At 53.6% G+C, this 6905-nt stretch overlaps 1 non-coding gene across 1 annotated transcript; it reads right to left on the reverse strand.

Annotated features, from left to right (window-relative positions):
• Positions 1–2457: 2457 nt before the first annotated feature.
• Positions 2458–2531, reverse strand: TRNAN-GUU (transfer RNA asparagine (anticodon GUU)). Its single transcript has one exon. It is a non-coding gene; the product is annotated as a tRNA-Asn (tRNA).
• Positions 2532–6905: the final 4374 nt, after the last annotated feature.

A 6905-nucleotide genomic window follows, 5' to 3' on the forward strand; every position in this document is an offset into this window, starting at 1 on the left:
AGCCAATTGCGCCACGAAGACAGTCGTGCTCCACGCTCACCACCGTCAGAACATTTCTTCAGAGCTATCAGCTCAAAGAAAAAAAAGCGCCCCACCACCACCGGGTGGGCTCGGACCTCCAACCTTTCGGTGAACAGCCGATCGCGCCAGCCAATTGCGCCACGGAGACAGTCGTGCTTCACTCTCACCACCGTCAGAACATTTCTTCAGAGCTATCAGCCCAAAGAAAAAAAAGCGCCGCACCACCACCGGGTGGGCTCGAACCTCCAACCTTTCGGTTAACAGCCGATCGCGCTAGCCAATTGCGCCACGGAGACAGTCGTGCTCCACGCTCACCACCGTCAGAACATTTCTTCAGAGCTATCAGCCCAAAGAAAATAAAGCGCCGCACCACCACCGGGTGGGCTCGAACCTCCAACCTTTAGGTTAACAGCGGATAGCGCTAGCCAATTGGGCCACGGAGACAGTTGTGCTCTACTCTCACCACCATCAGAACATATCCTCAAAGCTATCAGCCCAAAGAAAAAGAAGCGCCGCACAACCACCGGGTGGGCTCGAACCTCCAACCTTTCGGTCAGCAGCAGATCGCGTTAGCCAATTGCGCGACGGAGACAGTCGAGCTCCACTCTCAACACCATCAGAACATATCTTCAAAGCTATCAGCGAAAATAAAAAAAAAGCGACACACCGTCCCCGGGTGGGCTCAAACCTCCAACCTTTAGGTTAACAGCGGATAGCGCTAGCCAATTGGGCCACGGAGACAGTCGTGCTCCACTCTCACCACCATCAGAACATATCTTCAAAGCTATCAGCCCAAAGAAAAAAAAAGCGCCGCACCACCACCGGGTGGGCTCGAACCTGCAACCTTTCGGTTAACAGCCGATCGCGCTAGCCAATTGTGCCACGAAGACAGTCGTGCTCCACTCTCACCACCGTCAGAACATTTCTTCAGAGCTATCAGCCCAAAGAAAAAAAAGCAACACACCACTCCCGAGAGGGCTCGAACCTCCAACCTTTCGGTTAACAGCCGATCGCGCTAGCAACTTGCGCCACGGAGACAGTCCTGCTATACTCTCACCACCATCAGAACATGTCTTCAAAGCTATGGGCCCAAAAAAAGTGCCGCACCACCACCAGGTGGGCTCGAACCTCCAACTTTTCGGTTAACTGGCGAACGCGCTAGCCAATTGCGCCACAGAGACAGTCGTGCTCCACTCTCACCACCGTCAGAACATTTCTTCAGATCTATCAGCCCAAAAAAAAAAAGAAGCGCCGCACCACCACCCGGTGGGCGAGAACCTCCAACCTTTCGGTCAACAGCAGATCGCGCCAGCCAATTGCGCCGCGGAGACAGTCGTGCTCCAGTCTCACCATCATCAGAACACATTTTCAAAGCTATCAGCGCAAAGAAAAAAAGCGCCGCACCACCACCGGGTGGGCTCGAACCTCCAACCTTTCGGTTAACAGCCGATCGCGCTAGCCAATTGCGCCACGGAGACAGTCGTGCTCCACGCTCACCACCGTCAGAACATTTCTTCAGAGCTATCAGCCCAAAGAAAATAAAGCGCCGCACCACCACCGGGTGGGCTCCAACCTCCAACCTTTAGGTTAACAGCGGATAGCGCTAGCCAATTGGGCCACGGAGACAGTCCTGCTCCCCTCTCACCACCATCAGAACATATCTTCAAAGCAATCAGCCCATAGAAAAAAAAGCCCGCACCACCACCGGGTGGGCTCGAACCTCCAACCTTTCGGTTAACGGCCGAACGTGCTAGCCAATTGCGCCACGGTGATTGTCGTGCTCGAGTCTCACCACCGTCAGAACCTTCATCTAAAGCTATCAGTGCAAAGAAAAAAAAGTGCCGCACCGCCACCGGGTGGGCTCGAACCTCAAACCTTTTGGTTAACAGCCGATCCCTCTAGCCAATTGCGCCACGGAGACAGTCCTGCTCCACTCTCACCTTCATCAGAACATATCTTCATTGTATCAGCCTAAAGAAAAAAAAGCAACACACCACTCCCGGGAGGGCTCGAACCTCCAACCTTTCAGTTAACAGCTGATCGCGCTAGTCAATTGCGCCACGGAGACAGTAGTGCTCCAAACTCACCACCGTCAGAATATGTCTCTAAAGCTATCAGCGCAAAGAAAAAAGCAACACACCACTCCCGGGAGGGCTCGAACCACCAACATTTCGGTTAACAGCCGATCGCGCTAGCAAATTGCGCCACAGAGACAGTCGTGCTCCACTCTTACCACCGTCAGAACATTTCTTCAGAGCTATCAGCCCAAAGAAAAAGAAGCGCCGCACCACCACCGGGTGGGCTCAAACCTCCAACCTTTCGGTCAGCAGCAGATCGCGTTAGCCAATTGCGCGACGGAGACAGTCGTGCTCCACTCTCAACACCATCAGAACATATCTTCAAAGCTATCAGCGAAAATAAAAAAAAGCGACACACCGTCCCCGGGTGGGCTCAAACCTCCAACCTCTCGGTTAACAGCCGATCGCGCTAGCCAATTGCGCCACGGAGACAGTCCTGCTCCACTTTCACCACCATCAAAACATATCTTCAAAGCTATCAGCCCAAAGAAAAAAGAGCGCCACAGCATCCCCGGGTGGGCTCGAACCTCCAACCTTTCGATTAACAGCCGATCGCGCTAGCCAATCGCGCCACGCAGACAGTCGTGCTACCCTCTCACCACCGTCAGAACATTTCTTCAGAGCTATCAGCCCAAAGAAAAAAGCGCCGCACCACCACCGGGTGGGCTCGAACCTCCAACCTTTCGGTTAACAGCCGATCGCGCTAGCCAATTGCGCCACGGAAACAGTCGTGCTCCACGCTCACCACCGTCAGAACATTTATTCAGAGCTATCAGCCCAAAGAAAATAAAGCGCCGCACCACCACCGGGTGGGCTCGAACCTCCAACCTTTAGGTTAACAGCGGATAGCGCTAGCCAATTGGGCCACGGAGACAGTCGTGCTCCACTCTCACCACCATCAGAACATATCTTCAAAGCTATCAGCCCAAAGAAAAAAAAGCGCCGCACCACCAACGGGTGGGCTCGAACCTCAAACCTTTCGGTTAACAGCCGATCGCGCTAGCCAATTGCGCCACGGAGACAGTCCTGCTCCCCTCTCACTACCATCAGAACATATCTTCAAAGCAATCAGCCCACAGAAAAAAAAGCCCGCACCACCACCGGGTGGGCTCGAATCTCCAACCTTTCGGTTAACGGCCGAACGTGCTAGCCAATTGCGCCACGGAGATTGTCGTGCTCGAGTCTCACCACCGTCAAAACCTTTCTCTAAAGCTATCAGCGCAAAGAAAAAAAAGCGCCCCCCCACCACCGGGTGGGCTCGAAACTCCAATTTTTCGGTTGACAGTTGAACGTGCTAGCCAATTGCGCCACGGAGATAGTCGTGCTCCGATCTCACCACCGTCAGAACATTTCTCCAAAGCTATCAGCGCAAAGAAAAAGAAGTGCCGCACCACCACCGGGTGGGCTCGAACCTCCAACCTTTCGGTTAACAGCAGATCGCGTTAGCTAATTGCGCGACGGAGACAGTCGTGCTACACTCTCAACACCATCAGAACATATCTTGAAAGCTATCAGCGAAAAGAAAAAAAAGCGACACACCGTCCCCGGGTGGGCGCAAACCTCCAACCTTTCGGTTAACAACCGATCGCGCTAGCCAATTGCGCCACGGAGACAGTCCTGCTCCACTCTCACCACCATCAGAACATATCTTCAAAGCTATCAGTGCAAAGAAAAAAAAAGCGCCGCACCACCACCTGGTGGGCTCGAAACTCCAATTTTTCGGTTAACAGCCAAACGTGCTAGCCAATTGCGCCACGGAGACAGTCGTGCTCCACTCTCACCACCGTCAGAACATTTCTTCCGAGCTATCATCCCAAAGAAAAAAAAGAGCCCCACCACCACCGGGTGGGCTCGGACCTCGAACCTTTCGGTGAACAGCCGATCGCGTCAGCCAATTGCGCCACGGAGACAGTCATGCTTCACTCTCCCCACCATCAGAACATATCTTCAAAACTATCAGTGCAAAGAAAAAAAAAGCGCCGCACCACCACCTGGTGGGCTCGAAACTCCAATTTTTCGGTTAACAGCCAAACGTGCTAGCCAATTGCGCCACGGAGACAGTCGTGCTCCACTCTCACCACCGTCAGAACATTTCTTCCGAGCTATCAGCCCAAAGAAAAAAAAGAGCCCCACCACCACCGGGTGGGCTCGGACCTCGAACCTTTCGGTGAACAGCCGATCGCGTCAGCCAATTGCGCCACGGAGACAGTCGTGCTTCACTCTCACCACCGTCAGAACATTTCTTCAGAGCTATCAGCCCAAAGAAAAAAAAGCGCCGCACCACCACCGGGTGGGCTCGAACCTCCAACCTTTCGGTTAACAGCCGATCGCGCTAGCCAATTGCGCCACGGAGACAGTCGTGCTCCACGCTCACCACCGTCAGAACATTTCTTCAGAGCTATCAGCCTAAAGAAAATAAAGCGCCGCACCACCACCGGGTGGGCTCGAACCTCCAACCTTTAGGTTAACAGCGGATAGCGCTAGCCAATTGGGCCACGGAGACAGTTGTGCTCCACTCTCACCACCTTCAGAACATATCTTCAAAGCTATCAGCCCAAAGAAAAAAAAGCGCCGCACCACCACCGGGTGGGCTCGGACCTCCAACCTTTCGGTGAACAGCCGATCGCGCCAGCCAATTGCGCCACCGAGACAGTCGTGCTTCACTCTCACCACCGTCAGAACATTTCTTCAGAGCTATCAGCTCAAAGAAAAAAAAGCGCCGCACCACCACCGGGTGGGCTCGAACCTCGAACCTTTCGGTTAACGGCCGAACGTGCTAGCCAATTGCGCCACGGAGATTGTTGTGCTCGAGTCTCACCACCATCAGAACATATCTTCAAAGCTATCAGCCCAAAGAAAAAAAAAGCGCCGCACCACCACCGTGTGAGCTCGAACCTCAAACCTTTCGGTTAACAGCCGATCGCACTAGCCAATTGTGCCACGGAGACTGTTCTGCTTCCTCTCACCACCATCAGAACATATCTTCAAAGCAATCAGCCCATTGGAAAAAAGGCCCGCACCACCGCCGGGTGGGCTCGAACCTCGAACCTTTCGGTTAACGGCCGAACGTGCTAGCCAATTGCACCACGGAGATTGTCGTGCTCGAGTCTCACCACCGTCAGAACCTTTCTCTAAAGCTATCAGCGCAAAGAAAAAAAAGCACCCCACCACCACCGGGTGGGCTCGGACCTCCAACCTTTCGGTGAACAGCCGATCGCGCCAGCCAATTGCGCCACGGAGACTGTCGTGCTCCACTCTCAACACCATCAGAACATATGTTCAGTGCTATCAGCTCAAAGAAAAAAAAGCGCCGCACCACCACCGGGTGGGCTCGAACCTCCAACCTTTTGGTTAACAGCCGATCGCTCTAGCCAATTGCGCCACGGAGACAGTCCTGCTCCACTCTCACCACCATCAGAACATATCTTCAAAGCTATCAGCCTAAAGAAAAAAAAGAGACACACCACTCTCGGGAGGGCTCGAACCTCCAACCTTTCAGTTAACAACCGATCGCGCTAGCCAATTGCGCCACGGAGACGGTAGTGCTCCAATCTCACCACCGTCAGAACATGTCTCCAAAGCTATCAGTGCAAAGAAAAAAGCGCCCCACCACCACCGGGTGGGCTCGGACCTCCAACCTTTCGGTGAACAGCCGATCGCGCCAGCCAATTGCGCCACGGAGACTGTCGTGCTCCACTCTCAACACCATCAGAACATATCTTCAAAGCTATCAGCAAAAATAAAAAAAAGCGACACACCGTCCCCGGGTGGGCTCAAACCTCCAACCTTTAGGTTAACAGTGGATAGCGCTAGCCAATTGGGCCACGGAGACAGACGTGCTCCACTCTCACCACCATCAGAACATATCTTCAAAGCTATCAGTCCAAAGAAAAAAAAAGCGCCGCACCACCAACGGGTGGGCTCGAATCTCAAACCTTTCGGTTAACAGCCGATCGCGCTAGCCAATTGCGCCACGGAGACAGTCCTGCTCCCCTCTCACCACCATCAGAACATATCTTCAAAGCAATCAGCCCATGGAAAAAAAAAGCCCGCACCACCACCGGGTGGGCTCGAACCTCCAACCTTTCGGTTAACGGCCGCACGTGCTAGCCAATTGCGCCACGGAGATTGTCGTGCTCGAGTCTCACCACCGTCAGAACCTTTCTCTAAAGCTATCAGCGCAAAGAAAGAAAAGCGCCCCACCACCGCCGGGTGGGTTCGAAACTCCATTTTTTCGGTTGACAGCCGAACGTGCTAGCCAATTGCGCCACGGAGATAGTCGTGCTCCAATCTCACCACCGTCAGAACATTTCTCCAAAGCTATCAGCGCAAAGAAAAAGAAGTGCCGCACCACCACCGGGTGGGCTCGAACCTCCAACCTTACCGTCAACAGCAGATCGCGTTAGCTAATTGCGCGACGGAGACAGTCGTGCTCCACTCTCAACACCATCAGAACATATCTTCAAAGCTATCAGCGAAAAGAAAAAAAAGCGACACACCGTCCCCGGGTGGGCGCAAACCTCCAACCTTTCGGTTAACAACCGATCGCGCTAGCCAATTGCGCCACGGAGACAGTCCTGCTCTACTCTCACCACCATCAGAACATGTCTTCAAAGCTATCGGCCCCAAAAAAAGTGCCGCATCACCACCAGGTGGGCTCGAACCTCCAACTTTTCGGTTAACTGCCGAACGCGCTAGCCAATTGCGCCACGGAGACAGTCGTGCTCCACGCTCACCACCGTCAGAACATTTCTTCAGAGCTATCAGCACATAAAAAATAAAGCGCCGCACCACCATCAGGTGGGC

The sequence above is a fragment of the Rhipicephalus microplus genome, unplaced genomic scaffold (genome assembly GCF_043290135.1).
Source record: "Rhipicephalus microplus isolate Deutch F79 unplaced genomic scaffold, USDA_Rmic scaffold_59, whole genome shotgun sequence".
NCBI lineage: Eukaryota > Metazoa > Arthropoda > Arachnida > Ixodida > Ixodidae > Rhipicephalus > Rhipicephalus microplus.